The 25,937-nt window shown below is 37.9% G+C and overlaps 1 long non-coding RNA gene across 1 annotated transcript in view; it reads right to left on the minus strand.

Moving 5' to 3' along the window:
• Positions 1-7,409, minus strand: part of LOC124417830 — a 123,140-nt gene extending 115,731 nt beyond the window's left edge. Inside the window, exon 1 of the long non-coding RNA XR_006938782.1 lies at positions 7,349-7,409. This is a non-coding gene — a long non-coding RNA (uncharacterized LOC124417830). The remainder of the gene's footprint in view (positions 1-7,348) is intronic.
• Positions 7,410-25,937: the final 18,528 nt, after the last annotated feature.

Genomic DNA, 25,937 nt, shown 5'->3' on the forward strand with positions numbered 1-25,937 from the left:
ATATAATTGAGGCCTGTGTTTTGAAGGGTCTTTATTATATAAGCAGGTGCTATTGGAATTAAAACATTAAAAACATTTTCTGCACTGTCACACAAAAAATGCACAAATAGAGCTTTAAATTGCTGATCATCATCAAGTTACTGGAATCAAAAAATTAAAATGATCTTTCAACTCCTGTTACAAAAGGAGCAGCTCAATGCTTTTGAGCTTCAGAAAAGCTGGCAACAGTTTTTGTGTGAAGTCTGAACACTTGGCTATAACACTAAGTGGCTTATAATAATTTCTGTAGAAAAACTGAGATACTGGATGCAATAACCTCTACATACTCCAATGAGATCCATCCTTCACTCACACTAACAAGTAACTTGTACTTTAGTTGAACTGCATTCATGCCCATTTCTACACATTGTATTCAACCCCTTGTTCTCATTTTGGATAGGGAAAGTGCTATTTCTTCAGCATCTATGAAGTACATTCCTGGTCAGCTCTTGGAGGACAAAGAGGTACCAACTCACATCTTCCTCATCACATAGCACATACTTTTCTTGTACAAACCTATCAATTTAGGGAAGGTAGTAATGATGAAGAGGAAATTCTGACCTGAGAAATGAAAGGAAAAATCACCCACTGCACAGGACAGTCCTGCTCTCCCCTTTTAATAATGCATTGTCATGATTCAAGAAAAAAATAGAACAGAAACAGAGCAACACATACTACAACCTGATAAGTAACAAAACAGTTGTGTTCAGAATAATTTTTAAATAGACTTCCAAAAGAGCAATGACATAAGCAAATGAAGCAGAAATAACACAATCTGGTTCCAAAATGGTCATTGCTTAAGCAAATAAGACAAACATGAAAAGTAAAACAAGACACTGATGATGATCAGCTCCTGCAAAACTAATACTTTCAAAATGTGGAACATAATCTTCAATTACTTATTTAGAATGTATTGCTCTAGACATAAGGAAGTTGATTACAAGCACACATCACAAAGTTTACTTAACTCCCCCAAGAAACTGTCACTGAAATAGTTATTTCTGTGCTTTAATGACAAATCAGGGCAGTTTTGAATAAAAGCAAGTTAATCAACTGGACAAATGCTGCAGTATTTTTGTCTCTGATCTCTTGAGACAGCTGAGTTACTGGTACAGCTTATAAATAAACTAAAGTTTATTTTTGCTCTCAGTGTTGTTAACTTTAAGTTGAATCCCAGTTGAATTAATTCAGCTTCCACGTAAGGATTTAAACTGCCAGAGCTACCTTCATTTTATGAAAATGGCTCCAGCTGTAAGAGACCCTTTGCTCACAACAAATCAGTTGTCAGAAGCAGAACCAAACCAAGCATTCTTTCCAATTAAATAGCAAAGGCATCCTCCTTGTGAAGTCAAAAAAGGTTAAGCTTCAAGCCAGGGATCCTTTTGGCTCTTCCTCGTCTAATGAGATAGAGGACACCAGTGAGTCAGACTGTAGGCAAATGGCAGCCAGAAGTTAACATGAAAAGATGCAGAGTTTTCAAAGACTAGGAGCCTTACTGAAAAAAAAAAAGACCTTGCTGCCATTTCCGAACCTCCCAACTCCACTAATCAGTAGAGGTTTCAGCCTTAAAACAAGTGTACAAACTTGTATGGGTGGAGTGCATGGCATGAGACTGGAGGAACTGTAGATTCACAGGCTACTTCCTCAGAAATAGATGATATAAAGAACATCACACATGTTTTGCATAGAACTTCTAAGAACTGTTATACTCAGAAGAGACAATGAAAAGTTAATAGTGAAACAGATGATAAACACACCTTAGTCCCTTCTGCCTGCATATTTTCCAGACAAAGGCCACCTACAGCCGCTCCCCAAGCTCTACTTCTTTACTCAAGGTATCCCAGGGAGGGTGGAGCTCTTCTACAACCTCACCAGATGGTTTGTTAATAAGCTTCATCAAGTGATCTAGGGCTACTCACTAAGCAAGAGATACCTATACTTCCAGCTGTCAGATCCCAATCAACTGTTTTTGCTGGTGAATAATTTTCTTTGACTTATTTATCAAAGCTTAATTAAAGACTTAGGGTGTCATCCTAAAGTTAGGATATCAGATATAGGTTACAGCCAGTTTTCATTTAAATTGAAATTGACATGTTTAATATACAGTGCTAAAGAAAACCCTGTTTCACTTTCCAAGTGAATCAGAGTATTTGTTTGACTGGGCTCACTGTAGAAGTCACATAGGTCTTTCTATTTTGAAAAGAAATCATGCTAATTACTTTTTTATGATATCTTGATATAAAAGAGCACTTTACACCAATTAAGCTCTGGTAGTGCTTGATTGCAGGGCACAGTACTTCTCACTCCCTCTTTATGTATCTGGTACTTAGTTTCTCCATCTATGCGTACAACTACATTCTATAACAGCCTGTGAGAGTCATTAAAGGGAACCTTACTGTGTAGATAAGCTATATCAGTTGGCAGAAGCCTTACATTTACAAAGGACTTCTTAATTTGCTGTTGTCAAAAACACAATAAAAATGACTAGAAAATTAGTAGAAGCACCAATAATTTCTCACTAAAAATATTTCAGAATATTAACACTGATGTTGGAAAGAAAATAAAGCTCAAAGTTTGTGTACTCTTGTGTATTCTATTCATTTAACAGCACAATTTAAAAGCCTTAGGGTTTGCCTTTTATATTTTAGTAAGAATTGTTTTCTCTATTCTCCTGACTGGAAATGAGCAGACATTCGTTCTCCAATTTGCACTGAACCCCTGTTGTAGCCAAAATCAACCAACAGTTAGTTTTCCCTCCTGCAGGCGAGGAGAAATTTGGCAGCTAAAAGTGCAGTGCAGCTTGATCCACATTCTACCACTCTTCCCATGCTAGCCTTGAAACACCTGCTTCACTGAGCCTAATAGTACAGTATTCCTAAGGACAAGAACAGCTCCCATATTCACCTGAGAACTGCAGAAGCCTAAAGCCTGGCATTGTGCAAGTCCAAGAAATAACACATTTGTTCCCTTTCTAGAATGTGGGATTCTGTGTCAGAGTTTACTATTATTCATTCTAAAAGTTGCCCTATAGTATGTTGCTGTGCAAAAGGATATAGTTTCATTTCCACAAGTATTTATTTTACTGTTTAGCTCACAAATCTGAGCTATTTTCCATCCTCACTCACTTATGAAATACATTTGAAAGATTGGCTCTGGTTCTTCTATAAAGATGCATGACAATGGAGCTTTAACAATAACCGTGCTACAAAATCCTAGTTCTGTGCAACCAGATACATTTCAAAATGAAGAAAAAGGATAGCGGTGGCTGTCAGCATGCAAATACATGCAGGCTTTGCAGGATAATAATGTGGTTAATCCACTTGACTAGGAATAAGAATTAGACTAGCAGCTGTAGAGAATTCACACTCACACACAGAGGGCAAGTGGGGCTAAGGAGACAAATAAAACACTTACGTTTAAAAAAAAAAGAATCCCTCAATGTTAATAGCTGAAATAAAGAAATTATAGAACTGCCAGATTAACAAAAGAAATCTTTTATGTTTTTGTTTTGCATTTGACCAAAATCCTAGAATACAATGATCTCAATTTAATGGTAACTCAGGGAGACACAGAGGTAATAATGACTAAACTGGTTGGAAAGCCCATATAAGCAGCTTTGAACTAATAGCCAGTGAGGTTTCCAAGACAGGAACAGGGACTTACAGTAGGTCCCTGAATGTTCAGGGAAAACCCAAGGACTGAAGCCATGTGACATTTGGGGTATCCGTTTTAAAAGCTGCTAGCCTATGTATCTTTCAGGTGCTGTCTCTCAAGTCTGACCAAAACAAATGTAACTGCTGAAACTGAGCCAGATAAATTCAAATTAAAGTAACAGTTGAAGACTTGGACCAGCCAAGAAAGGTTATACTCAAACTAATTTAACTAATCAGTTCTGAGATCAAGTTTCTTGACAGAGGGAGTAGAGTGTCAATGTGAATGCCATTTGCAGTCCTGTAGACTACTTGGTAGACTGACACCAACAAAATGGATCACTAAAGTGAAAACACATGTATTCAGAGAACAAATAGAGGTTGTACATACAGAATGAGCATTGCTACATGAAAACAAAGGTCTAGATAAAGGATTAGGGAAGGTAGGATAATATACAGGTAAACACATAAATGAACAACCTGTTCCTTGGTTTTCCTCAGTCAGTTGCAATACCTGCAGTCATTGCAGCAGACATCCTGGCTATAACTCAAATCCTAGACCCAATACTGTCTCCAATACCATTCAGGCTGCATCTAAATCCTCAGGAAGGTTAGCTCTGTCTTCATGTATAGAAATTGGGGAATGTTGAATAGAAACTTCATGAGATTGTCACTTCTGTCCATTACCAGTTTATCATGCCCATTTGAAGGAGAGGCAGACTGAAAGAGACTAAGAAGGGGGAGTCATGAGATAGTTTTAAAATCTTGCCTTATAATGACACTTGGAAAACTTCAACTATGTTTCTTACTACAGAAATTATTTCATCTAAGCCTAAGTACCTCGGAGACAGAAATTTGACAGAGGGCTCTTCAATCTGCTAGTAAGAGCTTCGAGCTAAGTTTGAAGTTATACCAATTTAGACTGAAATAGATGTAAAATTAAGGGTAATAAACATCTGAAAAAAATGCAAAGACTTTTGTTGCCACTTACATTATAAACTTTTAAAATAGAGATAAGGTATTTTTCTCATAAGGATATTCAACAAATTCATTTAGGAAAATACAATTTATAGTAAAGAGAGTATATCACATTGTCAAACTATACCTCTTGGTTTTACAGTCACTTAGCTGGATATGCTCAGGATGTTACATTTACAGCTTTCATATAAATGTTGTTTAAAACAAGATGTTTGGTAATTTACTCTGCCTTTGTTTCTTTGTGGACTTTTCCTACATCCTTTCCTTGGACTTGATTTCAACCCACTCACTCTGCTTGGACCACTTCTTCCTTCTCTTGCTAAAGAACTAGATGCTGCCCTTTTTCTTCTTGTCCTTTTCTTCAGTTTTAGCTTTCCCTCACTCCTTTCATTCTTCCTCTCCCCTTTACATTCCCTCATTTGCATTGCCTTTATATGCTCAACCTTCCTCTTCTTTATCCTTTTTATTGTTCCAATCATATTTAGTGTGACCACACATGGAACAAGTTCTTCAAGGAATATAAAAATTATGAACTGCTCTCAGATAAACAAAATTTGTTATACTAAGCCAAGATGTTTAAAAAAATGGGTCACAACATCAACATCCTGCAAAGCATATGGAGATGAGTTACAATTATGCTGAAATGCAGTATTTCAGCTAATTGCTTTTGATTCCAACTTTGATAGCTTCACTGATAGGGAATTTTTTAAGATATAAAAGCAGAAACATTGAAACCAATTTAAAGAGTCAGCAGAATATGTACGTATACCTTCCTCCATAAAACTAGGAGAAGTCTTAGTGTTTTAGAAATCCTGACAGGTGCACCTGAAAGACATGATCTTCTTATGGGCTCCTAATATCCTTACTGAGATAAGTTGATGTGTTCAATTAAGTTCCTGGTGTGCAGCCCCAGATTATAACAATTATTTATTCTCCCACAGATCCAGCAGGGTTTCCAGCCCTTCTGTCTTATTCCTTCAGGATCTTATAGTCCAAGCTTGGTAAAACTAACTTTGTGTCCAGTGACTGGAACTAATCACTGTTTAGCAGTTTAGCTCCAGGCAGAAAAAGTTTTTTGATTTCTGATTGAGAACTTGATGCAGAAGTCTGGAATACTTAATTCACTTGACACTCTCCCACATATCTCCCTGTGAATTCTCCAAAACATCTTACATTTCCCCATATAAAGGTATCTCAGTTAGATAATCAAGAATCAAGGAAGTTCTCACGACAGCCAAATTTCTCCTCAACCTGTCCAGAACACTTCCTTTTCACTCCAGTCCTGCATGTTATTTTTTTTTTATTATTACTATGGGCATGCCATCCCTGTAAATAAATGCATTCACCAAGGCTGATAAGTATCCAGGATTCATCTTGTTAGATGTTAACTTACTACTTCAGACATTGCTTTCCCATGACAGGCAATGTATTCTAACTGACTTTCAATGAAACTTACACATCATTGCTCCTGAAGAGAGAGGATTTGGCTTTTGAACAGATGAACAGAAGTAATAGTCTATAAAAAAAACACATTCTTCCTGTGCATTGCAGTGTTCAGTTCAAAAGCCCAATAGCACCTAAGATATGCTAAGAAACTTAAAATCAAATGATAATTGAAAACGAATTAAAAATTAATGAATAGTGAGATTGTCCTAGAAAAATATTGTACATACAGAGTACAGCCTAGAAGCCTTGATTCTTCTTCTTTCTTATTTTTCTTAGTAAATGTATTTATTTTCTTCCACATTAATTTTCTTTAAAAGAAATGAGGAGATTTAAGGCAGAAATAGCAGATGGAAAAGTAAACTATTTAAACGAAGATTTGAAAAACTGTATTAGAGATCACAGACAGGGCAATAAGATAATAAATCATTAAGTTCCTCGCCCAGAGTTCAGATGGAAGCATGCTAGGGGAGACAGAAGTTAACTTATCAGCTGATAAGGAATTCATCAAAATTAATTGCATTCATGTGTTCTGAATGCATTTGAAGTAGCTACACCTGGAAGACCCTGGGAGCCAAGGGTTTCCTCCTGCTCCAGCTCCACAAACATGAGGCTGCTCAGGGTCCTGGCCCCTGGGTACAGGCAGTAGAGAGGCCAAGTACCTCCTCCTGATGATTTCATGCATGTATTCATACTACAGATTTGTACAGCTGCTGGGGCTAATACAGACAGAAAGTGCTATCTTTATCAGCACACACATACAGCACTCCGACAAATAGCATGGGTGGCCTGACCCTGCACTATGCCACACACACCTACACCTGTAGAAAAGAGAGCCAGACACACAGAAGGTGGTCAAAAACCAGACTTATGCAGAACCTTCACATTCAGCTAGCCCTCCATCCCCTTTTCCCTTTTATTTTCAACTCTCGCTCTTCACTAGTCTACCCTGGTTCCTCTCTTTTGCCAGCCTTGGTGCTTCCCAACAGATTCACGTTGATAAGTATTACTCCAGAGACAACCTTTCCTCCATCCTTTGGATGGCCTTAAGGAGAAACCCAGTTCTCCACTCTATCTCTAAAAGGGGAACTCTGCCTGCCACCGTTCCTTACTGGATCTTTGATTTCACTATTTGTAGTCCTCAGAAATAATGAAACAGCTTCTGATAAGTTACAATACCTAGCAAACTGTCATTTGGAGTACCAATAATCAAACAATTGAGAAAAAAGTTGACTCACCCAAGTGGTGGTGAGGGTTTCTAGCAAGAAAGCACTCCACTTCAGAAAGCAGCCTTCACCCAAGAAATCCTCTCTTTGAGACTTACCCTTAAATGAGCCCAGAGAGGGGAAGACCCAGGGTCCACCCCTTCCAGTCATGTGGGTAGCACAAGGGAATTGCTTGCACCTGTGCTTCCTGGGCCAGCCATACCCTTCAACAGGTGCTCAATCATCAGTTCAGGCCACGACCTAACAGTTCCCCTACAACTATAATAACTCTTTAATAAATGAGCAGCTTGCAGCAAGAATAAGTGTTGTGAATAACAGAAAGAGTAAAAGCCAGATAAGTTGTTCATCTGGGGCCAATGAAAGAAAAGATCATAAAGAACCATAAGAACCATTGATCTCAAATAAAAATAGGTATCAATAGAGAATTGCATCAAAATATCAAATGAAATGATAAAAGAAGCATAGGCACAGGTGTATGTTGGCAGAAAAAGGAGACATCGCATCTTGGACTACCTCAAGAATGAGGTAGGACATACACCCCAAATTACTCTGTCTCCACCAGGGATCTGACTATGTGCTAACCAAAGTATACATTAATCACCCTTCCCTTTCCCCTGGTGAATCTGCCCTCTGTATGGGTAAAGGTCTCAAGGGAGCTGTGGAGAAATGTGTCATGAGCTAGTGCAGTCAGCTTTTGAGGACAGAGATGAGAGGAGAGAGGCAACATGAACATTTCTCATGCACTGGATAGCCAGGTGTGCTTCCTTCAGATGATCATCTGACTACATGTACCACTGTGTTGGCAGTTCAATTCCAACTGCTGCAGTGTAGGACACACTTCTACGGAAAAGGAAAAGGGAATTAAACAGTATCTGTTTACTTTTTCCGTGTGTGTCATCTTTGCTATCTGCCAGTCATATATGTGCTATTCACAAGATGATTTTAAAGTATTTGACACTGATTTCCATTGAAAACCAGCTATTGCCAGCTAGCTCTACTTGCAGCAGTGTAATCTGATACTTCTAATGGGGAGGATGACATTTGGCCGCCCAGGTGTGCTTTAGAAAGGAAACTCATACACACACCTATACCAGCATCTGAGCCAGAGCCAGAGATTACTCCAATTACTTCTGTTGTTAAACTGTTAGTCCCTTATGTGATTTTAGCTATACCTAATTTTCAGCTTTAGCTAAATAATACTTATCCAAATGATTCTTGGGTAAGAGAACAGACTGCTGACAAGATTCTGCTTTGGGGCACAAACAGTGGCCAAGGCCAAAGTCCCAGAGGAAATTTTGATGTGATCTCTCAGTTTTGGAGATAAGGGAGTTTAAAGACATGGACACAGGCCATTTTATGTCATTCACCTCCATGCTGAGAGCAATCCCAGACTCATTTAATTTACTGTTTTAACTGTACCCTTGGCTACTCTGGATGGCCATAAATCCAGTCTGAAATACAAAAGCTGCACTGAACTGCTATTGCTGGGAATCCAGACAAGTTACCAGAAAGTGTACTATTTCAACTCATGTACTGGGCCACTAAAATTCAAAACATAGCAAACAGATCACAGAATCACAGAATGGCTTGGGCTGAAAGGGAGTTTAAAGCCCACTCAGCCCCAACCCCCCTTGCCATGGGCAGGGCTGCCCCTCCACCAGTTCAGGCTGCACCGTCCAACCTAACCCTGAACGTCTCCAGGGATGGAGCACTCACAGCTTCTCTGGTCAGCCTGTGCCTTACCACCCTCTGAGTATAGAGTTTCTGCCTAACATCTAACCCAAATCTCCTTTATTTTGGTTTAACACCATTCTCCCTTGTCCTATCACTTACAGATCATATCAATGTTGACATCTTTTTTTTTATAAGCTCCTTTTGAAGTTTCACCTTTGCCTATTTTTAATTATTTAGCATTTTAAAATGCAGCTATTGTGGTACATGTGATTACCCCACTGGAAAGTCTGAACTTTCAGACTGCTTAATACCACAGAAATAACATAGAAATCATGTAATTTCTACCATAGGGATTAAAGATACGAATGAAGACCAAAATGTTTGTTTTGAATCAACGATCAGAAAGAAAAAATAGATTCATTCAGATTTTTGTCTTATTTCAATGTTTCACTTTAAGTACAAATATTTTAACTTTCAAAATAAAAATAATAACAACAATAATAACAACAATAATAATATTATTATTTGAAAAAATATTGAAACTGAGATTTGGTCATTGTCTACCCTCTCAACAGAAACATTTCTATCATTTCAAAATTTTTTACCCATTTCCAAAGAGATAAAGGCATTGAAACAGAATTTCTGCCCTAAAAATATTGGGGTTTCAATCAACCTGCATTTTCCTATAAGAGTGAATTGGGGTGAGAAAAGCCTTCTCAACCATGCAGCTCTTGACTATCTCTTGCATGCCCAGCCACTCTGTGCCACAAAACTGATAGATGCAAAGAGTTCTTCTCCCTACATAGAGGAGTTTACTGTCCCAGTGGTGTGAATAAAGTTGTAGAATTTAAACATTCACTGGCCAGGTGATTCCAAGCCAGTGCTTTAGAAATTTTAAAACATTTGCTTGGAAGAAAGGGAACATGAAAGCAAAGGGCGCAAATCTGGAAACATGCAGATGTTCTTCCTACTTTTTTTTTTTTTTTTTTTTAGGAGAATTTAAATGAATTTGAAAATGTTTTCTAAACAGCTAATACCATCTCTCAAGCTTAGAAACATGAAAAACTGAAATTCCATCTTGTTAAAGGCTCATGCAACGGAAATTACTTTATGGCATGACCTATTGGTGATGCTGAAATCATTTCAGAGAAAGAAAACATAATGGATATATAGATGAATGCTTCCTATTCTCAGTCACGCTGGAGGAGCTGCAACAGTCATTACATTGCTTCCGACACATAAGTCCAGAGATAGAAAAGTGGTCAACAAGAAGAACATATGAGTTGCAGTGAAGTATTGTGAATTGCAGACCTCACAGCAGTTATGAACCTTGCTCTCTTTTCAGATGTTGCTGTGCATTCTATTGTACACTGCAAAGGTAAGCAGGACACAACTGGTAAAACAGATTGTTTAAAGACATTTGGAAGCGCTCAAAATCTAAGAAAGTGTGTCATGTTTTACCTGCAAACTAGCCTAAGAGGCAGAGAAGTGAGAAGACTTTTTATAACGGTCTTAACTTCGCAGGCAAGGTGCTACAGTTTCAACAGCTGTGAGAACAAAAAAGTTCTGTGGTTTTCTTGGTGGAAGAGTGGAAATAACATAACCCAAGGACAGAAGCAAGGACTGGTTGGGTACTTGTGGCATCAGTCAAAACCACTCTCCAATAAAAGGTCTCAAGAAACAGACCTGTGCTAGCACCTGGAACCAAGTAGTTGCCTAATTCTCATAGGTTGGCCATCACACTGGGCAGCCTGCCTCATTCTGTCACAGGCTGTCTGTAGCACAGAGCAGCGTGCAGGAGATGACTCAGGCTGTGGTGGGAGGTGTGAGGAGGTGCTCAGTGGCCACTGTGGAGTAGTGAATGCTTCTGGGTGGTTGTGATACAACACACTGAGCAGTCAGGGCACCCTGAGTCAGGGACATGGTGGTCTGTCTGCATGGGCAGAGATAGTGCGTTCCACCAAACCATGTCACCACAGAAATAGCCACACTGAGCACCCTCAAAGAGCCCAAACCAATATTTAAATGCTTCTCAGGCAGCTTCCTTAACTATTGCAATGCATTACTGTACAGAGAGATGAAGTCTTGATGACTCTTGTCAGATCGGGACCTTTCCTTTCGTACTGAACTTGCCAACAGTTTCAGCGAAGGATGTGACAGCTTTTGACACATAATTCAGCTCTCCTTCATGCTTGGTTTTGTTTTGTTTTGTTTTTTGTCTTAAAGGAGAACTCTGACCCGCAGAGCTGTGTTTGGATGTAACAGTTCTGGTGATAAATGAAAGGCTTGGTCGCTCCAGGGTTTTGTGACTATCACGATCCTTTGGTTTTAATGGTTTTAATCTGATGCTTTGCATCATTCTCTGTGAAATCTGCAGCTAGCTTGAGGGCTTTCTGTGGGAATGAGGATTCCATTGAAAGAGGGAGACAAAGGTAGAGGCTATTTTGTTAAACTTAATTGGAGAGAAATGAATATCACCTGTTCTTGCAAATGTTTGATCAAATAGGCCTGCATTTTCAATGTAAGGTTTCTCCATAATATTTTTTTCTTATTTTCAGTATGTGCCTCTGTAGTAAAATCACAAATCTAGCACTACAGCCTATTTGTCAGCAGGTTAAAATTATTTCAGGTATGCAGTAGGAAAGCATGAGAGTATGTACCAGTGCAGACTACAGTGAGGACATGGTTATGCTTGCAAGCTGACAGGTTCCTATTTCAACTTAGTTCCTTTGTTCTTGTAAGTATAAAAATAATGATGTAGGAGAAGGAAGGTCTACTGATAAAACTGAAGTATTTTCTAATTTTCAAATATGCAAATCTTCAAAATTTACACTTTGACATTTAAAACAGAAGGAACACATTTATTTTTTGCTTGCGTCAAATACTGCTGTAAAGAAGATTACAGGAAAGATTTGGAGGAATAGGAGTCTCTGGCCATTTCTTATGCGAGAATGATGTAAAAACAGAAGTCTGACCCTTTCAGTATAAAATTTGGAATGTTGTCAGTTTCCTTTTATGAAAATACTGCCCAGCTTGTTTTTTTGTTGTTGATGTTTGTTTGTTTGTTTGGGGGGGGCCAGGGGGGACTTGCTGTAATCTAAAATAAAAAATGAGATTTCTCTGTGTGTTAACAAAAAAGAGCAGCTCTCTGCTGGTTAACTCTATTGCTGATCTATGTAACTGATTAATAAAAACTAGCACTGCACAGAGTGTTTGTCATCATAACTCAGTCAACCTTCACTCCTCCAAAGACAATGCTTTACAAAGAAAAACAAAAGGACTGAGGATATATGTCATGCATATGAAAGGAATTAGGAGACAATATTAAGTATAAACTGTCGCATTTCTCCATCTCAAACATACTCTTTTACTGAAGAAAAAGATAATCCTTTTTAAAGAAAACTACAGATCTTAACAAACAAGAACACTGAAGTATCACAGTGGGAATATCTCAGCACTAAAATGGTAGCTTAGAGAGAGCACTTCCACTAAGCTAAAATACATAGCAAAAATAAATCTAGTGAGCTTTTAATGTAAACATAAGGTGTTCTTATTAATAGAATATTATTCAATAATACTTATCAATAAATATTACAAAGTGAATCCATGAATGTTCCCTTCTCAGTCACAAATCCCATTCCATTTGTTGTCATTATATCCTCACAGTATCAGCATAACTTTTGAATGATTATATTTTGTTGTGGTTTTGCCCTTTTGAGGGGAGACCTTATTGCTCTTTTCCAATATCTGAAAGGTGCTTACAGCAAGAGCAGGGTTGGTCTCTTCTCACAGGTGACAGGTGAGAGGATGAGGGGAAATGGCCTTAAGTTGCATCAGGGTTGTTATAGTTGTATATCAGGAAAAACTTATTTACAGAAAGGGTTGTTAAGCACTGGAATAGGCTCCCTAGGGAGGTGGTTGAGTCACCATCCCTGGATGTGTTTAGAAACCATTTGGATGTGGTGCTCAGGGACATGATTTAGCAGAGGGTGGTTAGAGCTAGGGTAGTATGGTTAGGTTGTGGTTGGACTTGATGATCTTTGATGTCTTTTCCAACCTCGGTGATTCTATGATTGTATGATTATTCTAAGGGTCATGTAACATTTTCCAAAAAATTATAAACATTTCATATCTTATTGTTTATTGTTTGAAATTTGTGAAGAGTGGGAGGGATGATAAATGTACAGAATGACTGGCATTAAGGGAGTTGCCTACCTGTTTATGTCATTAATATTAACATTTGTATTTACAAATTGGAAATTGTAATGACAAAAAAAATCTTTAAAAACAACAGTTGTTTGTAATGTTAGTAGTAGCAGCAGCAGTAGCAGCAGCAGTAGTAGCAGTAGTAGTAGCAGTAGTAGTAGTAGTAGTAGTTGTTGTACTCCCCCAGGAGGTAGATGCTGAAGGAATAATAGAACATGCAGTTATCTGCCACCTTATGGAAAACCAGTGGAACACATATCCAGTTGTTATAATTCTCAAAGTCATTTCTCAGAATTTATAACTAGATTAAGTTTTCCTCAACCCGTCTAAGATTTAGTATTTCAAGATTTTCTCCTAAATCACCACCATGTGCAAACACAGCACGTGATTATTTTAGCTCTAATGTACTGACAGAAGTAAGTAACTGGGTGAGAGCAGTTATATGTTACTTAAATATAATTATGTTTTTTCCACATTCACATTCAGTAAGTCTGGTGCTTGGTAAAAACAATTTCTGAATATTCAAGACCTAACATATGCTGTGAAAACACTATATTGCACTAGTTAGTTTCAGGTGGATACAATTTGAAATGTCACACTACATCAGTTGTATTCCACTTGGGAGATAAAATCCGTTAGGGATTTTTTTACTTGCTGGGGCCACAATGAGTGAAGAAGAACTTTCTTGGGCTGCATATAAAATAAATAATTTAGTTAATGTATATCAGTAACAAAACTTATTTTTAACATATTTTTTATTAAAGCATAAAAAAACCCAGAGAGGAACAAAAACATAAGACTAGTGAGATATTTGGTCTTGTTTTTGTGAAGCTAACGCATCAGTGTCTGGTTCAATGGAAGTGATTGCAATTCTTAGTGCATTGTCAAGGTGTTCATCAGAGATTTTTGATTAAATATTACTCTTCCTGTGATTCGTCTCTGAAAGCTGTTGTTCACAAGTGTACATACCAAAAAGCAATGACATGAATAAGATGTGATTATGAAGCATAGAATATTTTCTCTGTTTAAGATAGGTCTTATTAAAGACAAGTAAAGATACATGATCAATTTTTTCTTTGAGTTGACTGTCTGATTGCAACTCTATACATTCCATTTGAAAATATGCAGGTAACGTATCTATGTCAAACGAAAATAGAGTAGCAAATATAGCAAAAAAATTGATGATGATTTTCAGAAATCTTGAAATCTATTTTAAAAATTCCTTTATCAAAACTGAAAGTAAGGCTGCATATTTTTCACTGTTGACAGTTCAGCATTTACCCAGTGCATCAAAATGCATGAAATTATTTGCCATAACTTGAACTTGCCATAATTTAAGTTTCATTTTGAATGCTCTTATTGTTTGAAACATAGCACAGATAAGTTGATTTTCACCTTGGAGATACATGTTTAATTCGTTTAAGTGAGCGATCAAATTCACCAAAAATGCTAAATCTGTGAGCTATTTTTCATCTTCAAGTTCCCACACAAATTTTCCTTTTGATTCCACAAATTACTTGATTTCATTTCTCAAATCACAAAATCTTTTTAGCATTTTACCCCAACTTAGCCATCTGCCTTCAGAAAAGTAAACAATGTCCCTATAGTCAACATTCACACTTTTAAGAAACTCCTGGAACTGTCAATGATTCAATCCATATTATGAGTGCCATATTATTTGTCTTAACAACAAGGTACTCATTTATCCATTTTTCACTAGACATTCTTCCTTCACCCATGATTTTTATTTTGCTGGGTTCTGTTTTCTTCTGAGAGACTATGATGTAGGTTGAAATATCAGTATCTGCAATCTCTGGTTTTCTCACCAAGCAGCACAAGCACGTGCTATGTGTAATACACATGGGGTTCAATGAACTGAGTGTGTACGAGAGGCAGAGTCAGCACTGTACTGTGCCCTCCCCTTCCCCTGGTTCCAGCTCAGCCAGTGCCTACTGCACACTGATAATTTGATTATTGCTGAGCGATGGGTGCGTGCTCAGGGCAGAGTAATGACAGCACAGGGCAGGGGGCAGCCACAGTGCAAGCTGTGCTGGGTTGGACATGCCTGCTTTATAAAATAGCTCTTGGAGATGTTCTGCTCCTTGCAGTATTTACAGGAATACTCTGTGGAGAGTTTTCTTTTGAAATTCTTCAGTAAATTTTCTCTTAACATCCTCTTAGAATCAGTCAGTAGTCTCTTAAAAATAATGAAGCTTGACGTGAGATACAGACCTTCACCCTCCCTGGTCTTTTTCTGCAGAACATCACCTTGACAACCAGAGAGTGTCTTTTCGAGATGCTGACATAGGTGTATGTCTGAAAGCAACACGTTTCAAACTCCTACATGATACTATTGTGCACTTTCCTCTCAAGTCTTTCAACTTTTAAGATTTCCTCCAACTTTCTTTAAAGTGTTTTTGAAAAGCACTATACAGGTACTTATTTACATAAAAATATTATATAATGAAACTCAGATTGTATTGCATTCAGTACCTATCATTGCAGTGACCCATGTACTTTCATTGAGGTTGTGTAATAGTGGCCATCAAACTTCAAATACGTGAGTCTTGAAAGTATTATGACTGGACACAGTTCATAATTGCTAGACTGATATTCTAATAAAATGATTTTATCAAACAGGAGAAAACCTTCTGGAAAACTGAAGACCCTTCAGATCCAGTTTCCAGGAATAATATGATTTCTTGAGAACTTTACTGCCTTATGAGGTATTTGCTCAGATTACTTTATAATGGGTATTTTTGAAAGCCAATCATGAAAATACTCACAGATATTATCTACATGGTGCATAATAAATAGATGTGCTGACAGTGACTAAGTGACTACCTTTCATTTCATAAGTTGAAGGCACAAAGGATCCAAGGTCTTTGCTCCAGTCTAAGAAAAAAAAAAAGGTCAGCACTTGTGGAGGTTTATTCATTTACTTAAAAAAAATAAAAAAAGAATAAGGAAAAAAAAAAAAAAAAAGGAATTGCAAGGTCCAGAATCTAAAGAGTTCTTGAAATACTCTTAAATATTAAGATAAAGGCATAAAATACCTTTATAAATTGCCCCTATTTGGCAGACTCTCAGAATAGAGAAACAAAGGACTGAAACTGGCCTTGGTCTGACATCAGCAGTATATTTCTTTTAGTTCTGTGTACTCTGTGGGCCATTTTACAGCCTTCCTGTCAGATAATTAATTATACTTCTTAGGAAACTGAGCCCATGTTGAACTACACTTGACCTCCAGCACTGAGTAAGATTTCAGAATGTGAGTGGCATAAAAACTATGGTCAGTGGAGTCAACGGCAATAGAGGATGGCCAGTGGTGCTGGGAGGTGTTCTCTTCTAGGTCCATGGGAATGTGTGAGTACTTTCCCAGTATGATCACTCTACTGTCAGGAATTCCAGCATAGTCTTTTCAGTTTTTATAGTCCTTACTGTTAGGATAGTCCTTACACTTAGGGTGCTTGCAGGGCTTACTTCTTTGTAGCACTGCAAAGCAGCCAAATTACAGCTTCTCAGTACAAATGCACAATGACAAGTAGCAGTTTTTCCATCTTTTCCACTCATAGACACTTGAATGACTTTTAATTTGGTCCAACTATATTGCTTTTTGTAATGTTAACAGAGGGGAAAGTAATTTATTGTTAACTGCCATATGGGTCCGTTCTGATCTGCAGTAGTTTTCCATCTAGTTAATGTTCTTTCATCATTGCTAGATGAGCTTCTGTTGCTATCAAACTGTCTCTGATACGAAGTTAGCGTAACAAAAGTTAATACTTAAATCCTAACATTTTTTTCCTTTTGAATTCCGTAAAATTCCGATTGACACTCCGCAGTGGGAAAATGTTTTATAGGTTACAGATTGCTTGTAATAAAATACATAGTAGTCACTAATATTTGGTTTGTTAAGACAATAGAATGATCAAATTATAACAACCAATGAATCAGTCTGCTTTAAGGACAACTTTCCTATGAGCAATTTAGAGACAGAAGTTTTTATTTCAAAGTCAATATGGTCTAGGAAGCATGGATCATGAATTTCTCTACAATCATTCTCCTTTTACTTATCTTAAGTATTGTGCTTGAAATTGTTCTCCACCTATCTAGTAGCTTTCCTCAGAAACTGTATTGCATATCAATATGTCTTTAGCATTTTCCTTGGTAGTTTGCTTTAGCTACTGAAGATTGTCACAGTCAAAAAAGGTTTTATCCTTTCTGCTTTTGAGTTGCTTGGGCTGTCAACTCTAGCCACTGATTTCATGGTGTGCCTTTACAGGCCACAGTGAGTAGCCTTCTAAGTCTGCTCATTTATTTCTAATGAAAATATTTATATACCCCAAGGCATTGCAATCCCCTGTCCTGAACTGATTGAGAGCCCTCTTCTCTGAGAGGCATTTTCCCTGGTTCTCAGAACTATACAGTTCTTTGCTTTACCTCTAAATTTTCAACAGTGTTTTTTGTAGCAATGGCAATGGGGTTGTACTCAGTATTTCAGTTTCAGCACTGCCATACATCGACATAAAAATCACCTCACTGCTCATCTATTTAGACATCCTAGGATCACACTAGAATGTTTATTACAGATTGTAATGACTGTTAGTGTCAAGTTGCCAGTCTTTCCAAGGCCGAAAAACTTTTCAGAGGCTGGATTTTCTTCTCTAAATCCAGATCTTTTGAGGGAACTCTCTGAATGGATGTGGGGGGAAGATAGGGAATTTCTGAGGGGTTAGAGAGGGCCTCAAGTTATCATTACACTGGGATGACCTATCATTTATCTTATGATATATCCTTATGTAGGAATGTTTGTAGAAACACTTTCTGTTAATTCCCCTTAAATATTTTTGCATTGCCTTTGTCCCTACATGTACAATGTAGATAATTTAACAAAAAATAGTCACGGTCTGTCATCTTTTTCAGATTTAAGAATCTCCAGTAGAAAAGTTTTCAAACTCATTTTAGTATGGTATATTATAGTGTGATATTGCAATAAAAATATTTAACAACAGTATATGGGGTCTAGTGTTTGCTTGTGTCTGTAAACTGGATAAATGAACTGTTGCTCAATTTGCCTGAGGCTGTATGACTTGAGCTGATTTTCTGATAACCTTTCAGGCAAACATTGGTTAGCGAAATCACTGACTTTCTAGTTAATGACTATGAAAGAAATATTAGAGAGTATTACATGAAAGAAAGTTCTGAGATTTTAATATATGTGTGTTATTTATGTCTTTGAAAAAGCTGAATTATTGAAAATATTCTTTATGACCTTAATTAGTAACACAGTGAATTACTTAGCATAGATAAGATTATGAATATCAAGTAATCAAAATAGATTGAGAATTACTTGACAAAAAACTAGAAAATAATTTTCACTTAGTCATTATTTTCAAGGTATTGAATTTTTGGAATAAATTACCCACTAGACTTCTAAAAATGCTTTGGCCTTTCATATCTATCAAAATAGGTGTTAACTTAGTTAAGTAGCTTAGATTGAGAAGTATTAAGTTCCATGGTTCTTCATGGTTTTTGTCTGTCAGGGGTTTGATCAAGTTTCAAATATAGAGAACATCTGCATTGATCCTATATTTGCATACTGCCTCTTTGTCCATCAGTTCTATGGGAGATGTACATATTATTTTCTATGTTCTGTCCTGTGAGCACAGCTACCAGTGAAGTCCATAAATAAAGAAGCCAATGAATCAGACCCAATATGTCATGAGTTCTCTTCAATAAACAGAGAAGTACCACATGTGCAGCCTATCTACCCATTAAACTTATTGACAGGATATAGTGGATATAATGGGTAAGCCATAAATACAAGAGTGCTGTACAGTTAAAATTTGCACCAATCATTTGGCATGACGATCCTTTCTTTCCTATATAAAATTTCCAGGGGTTCTGTAACCACAAGTGGTTATGTCCTCCCTTTTAACAGCAGTACTGAAAATAAATATCTGCCCTCTAGCAAGCAAATACAACTGGCATGAGCATACATTTACAGTCCTGCTGTAGTTTTGAACAGCCTCTGTGCTCCACCACCATAATTGAGCAGCAGAGGCCAAAGCTCACTGTTCCATTCTGCTGAGCTGTATCTGCTGCAGTGTTTCACCAGTGTTTGCAGAAAGCTTTCATAAGCAGAAGTGAAACATATATTTATCATATTCTGCCAAATTCGGTTTGTAATTGTAGGCTCTCTACCTCAGAGTCACATTAAACCAAAGAAGAAAAGTTTGAAATCATAAAACTTGAAAGCTTCATAGCTTAAAAATAGGATTGCCATGCTTCGGAACAAACATTTCCCCTATGCATTTGGCTCTCTAGATGTTTATTCAAGACTTGCTTATTTTCTTTAAAATAACCATGATTTTTTGAGGAAGAAAATATTTAGCAGTAGTCATTCTATGGATAGAATTAAAAAAGAACTCAGAGAATTCTAGTCTGGAGCCTAATGTCTTTTGCTGCAACAGGACATTTCATCACCAGTAGGATTTTTTGCAAAGTCTTATTAAAATAGAATACTTATTGAAAGTTCATATGAGAGTAGCTAGCACAATTACAGCCACTTGTGATTCAGACTCTCTCTGCTCCTTCTTTCTGGACATGCATGCATAAGTGATGATGTGGAATTACTCCTAATAATTATTTCTTGACCCAAGTGATGACAGCATTGCAGAATCACAGAACCCTAGGGGTTGGTAGGAACCTCTGAAGATCAGAGTCAAACCACCTGCTAAAGCAGACTCCCTGCAGAAGGTCACACAGGAAGGCATCCAGATAGGTTTTGAATATCTCCAGAGTATCCACAGACTCTCTGGGCAAACTGTTCAAGTGCTCCACCACCCTCAAAGTAAAGTTCTTTCTCATGTTCATATTGAACTTCCTGTGTTCCAGTTTATGCCCACTGTAATTTGTTCTGTTGCTGAGCACCACTGAACAGAGTCTGACCCCATCCTCTTGACTCCCACCCATTAGATTACTTATAAACATTGATAAGGTATTGAGATTTTCATGTTAATTTCATTCATATAACAAATTTTATGATTCTGTTGATGTTGAAGACTTGAAGAGAAACATTTCATAAGCAGTCAGAATTCATTCATCTTTCCAGCAATGTAAGCAGTGATTTACATGTAAATGCAATTTCCTTCTACCTGCAGAGATCCCAGTAGCATGTGTTGCAGAAAGAATCCTGAAAAATGAGCTTATACATGCAAACTGCATCAGTGTGCTTATTGTATCTGATGCCTGGTAATTCCATTTCTCTTCCAGCAGCCTTAAGCAGACTCACTGTGGGACAGGTTAGTTCATTGCATCATTCCTCCCTTCATCCTGCACAGGCCCTGCAGCAATCAGTGTTTCAGTAAATCACTGGCTGCACTGCCCAGCCTCCAGGACTTGGTCATTAACTTTTGCCACAGCTCCCTGCTGCCTGAAGTAACTCTGCCCTGAGGGATGCCTTAGCATCCACTAGTTGGAGAAAAAGTGAAACAGACAAAGACAGAGCTGATCCCTGAAAGGTCAGCCTATGCTATCAGAATCTATTATCAGACTTACAAGGACAAAATTTTTGCAAGGTGCCGTAGTGTATAAAGATCCTCTGTCTCTAACAGCAATGAAAAACACCCCAGATTACCTCATACAGCCAATACAAATAATATTGTTGTCCCACATATTTCAAAATTAGGTTTTAGTGGCTCGATAGGCAGAACAGCTGAGAGGGCTCCCCACTGCCCCTGGTGGCAGCGCCCTTCTCCTGGCAACAAAATGCCTTACAACAGGTTTTCACTAATTCACTTCTTGCACGTGGTGTCTGGGCACCTCCTTCTCTGTCAGTTGCTCTGCCTCCTACACATCCTCTGCCTGGTCTTCATAGCTGACAAGGTCTGTTTCTGAGTGCTCCTTACAGCTGCTTAAGACAGCCAAAATTGTAGTGGCTATAAAAAAAAGTTTTAAATAATACAACCGATGATGTTTACATTCTGATTTTGTGCTTTTAGTTCGCATTAATTGCCGATTGTTTCACTACACACTGCAAGATATGGCCTTAAAATTACTATCTCCTTTTTTGTTTGCTTCACATTTTCTTTCTTAAAGAAATGTCTGAGCAGTACATCAAAAACTCCTACAATACATATGTCAGAAGAATAGTCTTTAGGCAAGTTACATTGCTGAAACAGCTTTACTGAGGACATAGCAGAATTTCTTAATATGCAGCAAAACTAGATGAGTTTGCAAAGAACTAGAAAAAAAAAAGTGGAATGTTAAGGATACAAAAATGATAAGAAAATATGCCTGTAGTTATTGTTCATGCAGCAAAAAAAAAATGTACCTGAAAATGATGAAACACAGAATTTATAAAAAGTCTTATTATCCAAGTAGCAAGAAAAACTTTTTGTAAGAAAGAGGTCACTGATTTTGTAGAAGTCATCAGCAACCACAACAAAAATAATGCTGAAGACTGACTCTCTGAGAGATAACAAATCTCTGGGAAGCTAGAAATGTGTGCTTTGCTGAGTTTTCATACATTACCCTTTGTTCCAGAAAAATTACTGAATTTAATGGGTGTGTTTTCTGCTCAGTGACTCTGGATTGAACCTGTGAGGTGCTTGGCGTACTGCTCCTTCCTGTCCCATGCCACAAGGAAATGATCCCTGCTAGCCAGACTTCTACCTTCATTTAAACCCTTAAAAGCCTTAAACTAGCTTTATTTCTGAAAATAAGAACAGAAGTTGGAGAAGGGAAATATGGGTGTACTGCCATAGCAACTGCAGTTTGAGATCTTGCACCTTCCCTGGCTACACCTTTGTCCAGAGAGGCAGCCATATAGTTTGATTCACAGACATGCACAATATGCAGATAAACCTCAGGCAGTGTGGCCCATGTATTTGTGCCCTCCCAGCTCATGTGCACTTGCTGGCAGGACTGGAAAGAGGGAAGTTTCTTCCTCCCAGGAGGTTTCACATGGCAGGACAGCATCCTGCAGGGATGGCACCGTTGTTTGCATGGGGTGAAGGTGGTGCCAAGCACAGCCAAGGCTGGGAAGCTCCAGCCAGCTGAGAAAAGAAATACTATTGTCCAGATAAGGAGCTCTTGAGAAATAAATGTTAACTGCAAAAATAATACACAAGTTTTAGAGTTTACCTCAGAATGGAGATACTGGGTGTCCTTGCTCATCTCACCCTTCTTATTTTAGAAAATCATATTAGACACATCATAATACCAAGCTTTCCTTCTTAAGATTCTGCTCTCAAAGACTGAACATTTATAGAGTAGCATAGACTAGTATGCTAATAACAAAATATATTTTTCCAAAAGTGAAAAGGGTTCAGATCAGTTTTGAATATTCAAGCAGGAATTTGGTCTATTATAAAGAGCATCAAAGAAAGAAAAAATAGTTTTCCACCCAAATCTACTTATTTCAAGTGTGAAAAAATTTGTGAAAAGCATTAACAACCTTTCTTAGACCAGCTGTTGTTGCTGGAGAAAAACAGCTAAGCTGTCAGTCAGGCAAACTCTACTTCAGAACTGAACCAGAAGCAGAAACCTTCAAATATAAATGTTAGTTAAGAAGAAATTCTCTGTATTTCAAATGAAAATGTTAATCAGTTGGACAATCTTGGACAAAATGTGGCTGGTACTTTTGGAGTAAAAAAAGGTGCTGGGTAGTCACTAGTTCCAATAGGAAGCAAAGGAACACAATAGTCTTAACTTGTCTGTAATGACCCAGCTTTTCCTTGCATTTCTAGTTTTAATCTTTTAACTGCACAGTATAACATAATATGAGCTTTCTGGGAACTGGCTCATGGGCAGAAGAAAATAAAACAGCTTTCTAATTCCTTCCTTATTTTCCAAATAATTCTATTTTAATTCTACTGATAAACATTTTTATTTATTTATTTAAATAGAAAACATATTTTTTCTTCCAGCTTCTGTGTGGCTAATACAGCTTTTAAAAAATGATGCTGCTCTGCATGAAATGCCATTATTTCTCCTCCAGATTGAAATGCTGTTTTCCAAACAATTTTTCTCAAAAGCTACTTAAAAGCTATGAGAAGAAATCTTATTGAGACAAATGTCCCAGAAGCCATGTGAGGAATTATTACTGTTTTGTTTTGGAGGCAGGGTAGCAAAACCTGTGGAGGCCAATGCTGCTTGGACTTCATATCCTGAGATTACATAGTAATGGAATTTAATAGTATTTTTGTTACGGTTACCTAAGTGAAGGAAAAAAAGATGTTTAGCCCAAACAAACAAACCCTGCTGCTTCATTTCTGTGCACATAAAACTGTTTGCATCTATTTTTTTCTGGAAGTGATCAAATTCAGATCTATTACAGGTGCCCTCAGGCACACACAGACAAATTGTCAAGTGTAAACAAGGGCCTGAAATTACAACATGACTACTACAGCTTAACTGCTCCTGTGCCTGCTCTGGCACGGTGGTAAAGCCGAGTTAGTGGTCCTCCTGGACATGTCTCACTAGCAGGAGCTGCAAGCATGAGCAGGGCAGTTTTTCATCACAGTCAGAATGGCTGTGCATTAGCACCCTGCCCTGCTTCCTGAAACCTCTTCACAGAAACATGCTGTTCACTTACAGCACATAGGGCTAAATTACTCCCTGGTAATGAGAGTTGAAACTGCATTGGCTTTCCCTATTAAATAAAGCAAGAGCCAAATAAAAAAAACCTCCTAAAATTTATCCAGCCACCTCAGTTCTGAATTGTTTAGCAGCAATAAGAAAGCAGGCAGTGTAGCACATCTGCATCTCACCTGTCATCAGAGTGAGAAAAAGATTTTTTCTACCATACTTTCACCACTTTTTGGAAACATTTGTGTGAACAAGAGGGCTCCTGTAGATAGACCACAGGCCCTCACACGTACAAGTGTGTCACGGTTTTGTCAGCTTTTCTCAGACTATGCAGAGAGAAAAGGTTTAGCTAGCCAGGATGCTGATCCAGTGCATGCTAAGCTGGAATGGGTCCTGGCAGGTTTCATAGAATCGTAGAATCATTTGCGTTGAAGGGACCCTTAAACACCATCTTGTCCAACTCCCCTGCAATGAACAGGGACAGCCAGATCATGTTGCTCAGAGCCCTGTACAGCCTGGCCCTGAATGTCTCAAAGGACAGGACATTCACCACCTCTCTGGGCAACCCGTTCCAGTGACTTAACACCCTTATTGTAGAAAGCGTATTCCTTACACCCAATCTAAATCTCCCCTCTTTTAGTTTGAAACCATTTCCTCTTGCCATATCACAAGAGATTCTGCTAAGTTATCTGCTCCCTTTCTTCTTACAGACTTCCATTAGATACCGAAAGGCCGCTCTCTGGTCTCCCCAGAGCCTTCTCTTCTTTAGGCTGAACAGCCCCAGCTCTCTTTTAGGAGAGGTGTTCCATGCCTTGGATCATTTTCGTGGCCCTTCTCTGGACGCATTCCAACAGGTCCATGCCTCTTCTGTACTGAGGACTCAACTTTCCTCACACTGTGACAAGCTAGAAGTGGGTGCATAAGTGACATCCAAAATACAGAGAGGGCAGGGCAAAATGCCAGGCTCAAACTAGAAATCTAATCCCCACACTTTCCTTCTCATTCTCAGATTTAGTTAAAGAAAAATAATATTTATTTTCAAATGAAAAAAAGAAAGAAAAAGAAAAACATGGGAAAGTACCCCATGCATCAGATTGTTGAGGAAAATTCTCTGTGCTGATAAAAGGGCAAAGAGATCAACAGGATAAGCAATACAGAAAACACATATCAGAGAAGATCTCCCAGGATACGTTGTTATGAACAAACTAACAGTAAGTCTACCCTGCTCAGCACAAAGAATTTCAGTGGAGTAATTAAATTTTTACAATGCTTCAGAAAGGCAGGTGAAACAGGCCACTGTTACACTGTCTACAGCATTTCCCAGTATCTCTCAAACTGAAAACAGTGAATTACGGGGACTCCTTCTCTGGAAGCCCTTAAAACAAGCTTGTAATTCAAATTCTAAGACAGCTGGAAGGTCTTTCCAACTATTATCTGAATGCAGAGGAGCACTGAATATATTAATTCATAGTTATATTCCATCTGTATCCTCATCTATCTCACACATGTCTAAATAACTTGACTGATTCATGCATTATTTATTTGGTGCCTGGGACTTGCTTGTCAAGGAATGCAAACTGGAATTTAAAATGTGTCAAGACATATCTGACAAAGTAGGAAATGATTTGGATTACTCACTAGCATCAAAGAGCCTTCCATGTTGTGCCCACAAAACAGGACTCTCTAGCTCATAATTACCCCCTGCTAACTCATTATTTGTGTGTACATGGTGTGCAGGACAAAGCACACAACAAAGAGAGTCATCAGATCCAACACTTTATTATCATGCTGCTCCACTCTTCTGCCCAGCTTTGATTCACTTTGTGAAGTGAAGTATGCAATTCAGAAAATAAATATATAAAGATCTTTGTTCCCTGTTTATCTTCAACAGAGGAATGGATCCAACATTTTCCATTTAATGAGCCCTCTCATGGGGATCTTTGAATTAGGATAGATCTTATTTTAATTCAAGCTCTGCAATTTCATGAAGTAATGTATATGGGTAGGGTGGTGGTGGTGGAAGGAGTCTTTCCTTTTATCAGTTCTGAAAATTTTTAAATTTGTCCATTTTCCAAACGCAAAAGATGGGTACAAAATGTAGAAACTAGTTACACAATTTGATCATATC

This window comes from Gallus gallus, chromosome 3 (assembly GCF_016699485.2).
Source record: "Gallus gallus isolate bGalGal1 chromosome 3, bGalGal1.mat.broiler.GRCg7b, whole genome shotgun sequence".
Classification (NCBI taxonomy): Eukaryota; Metazoa; Chordata; class Aves; order Galliformes; family Phasianidae; genus Gallus; species Gallus gallus.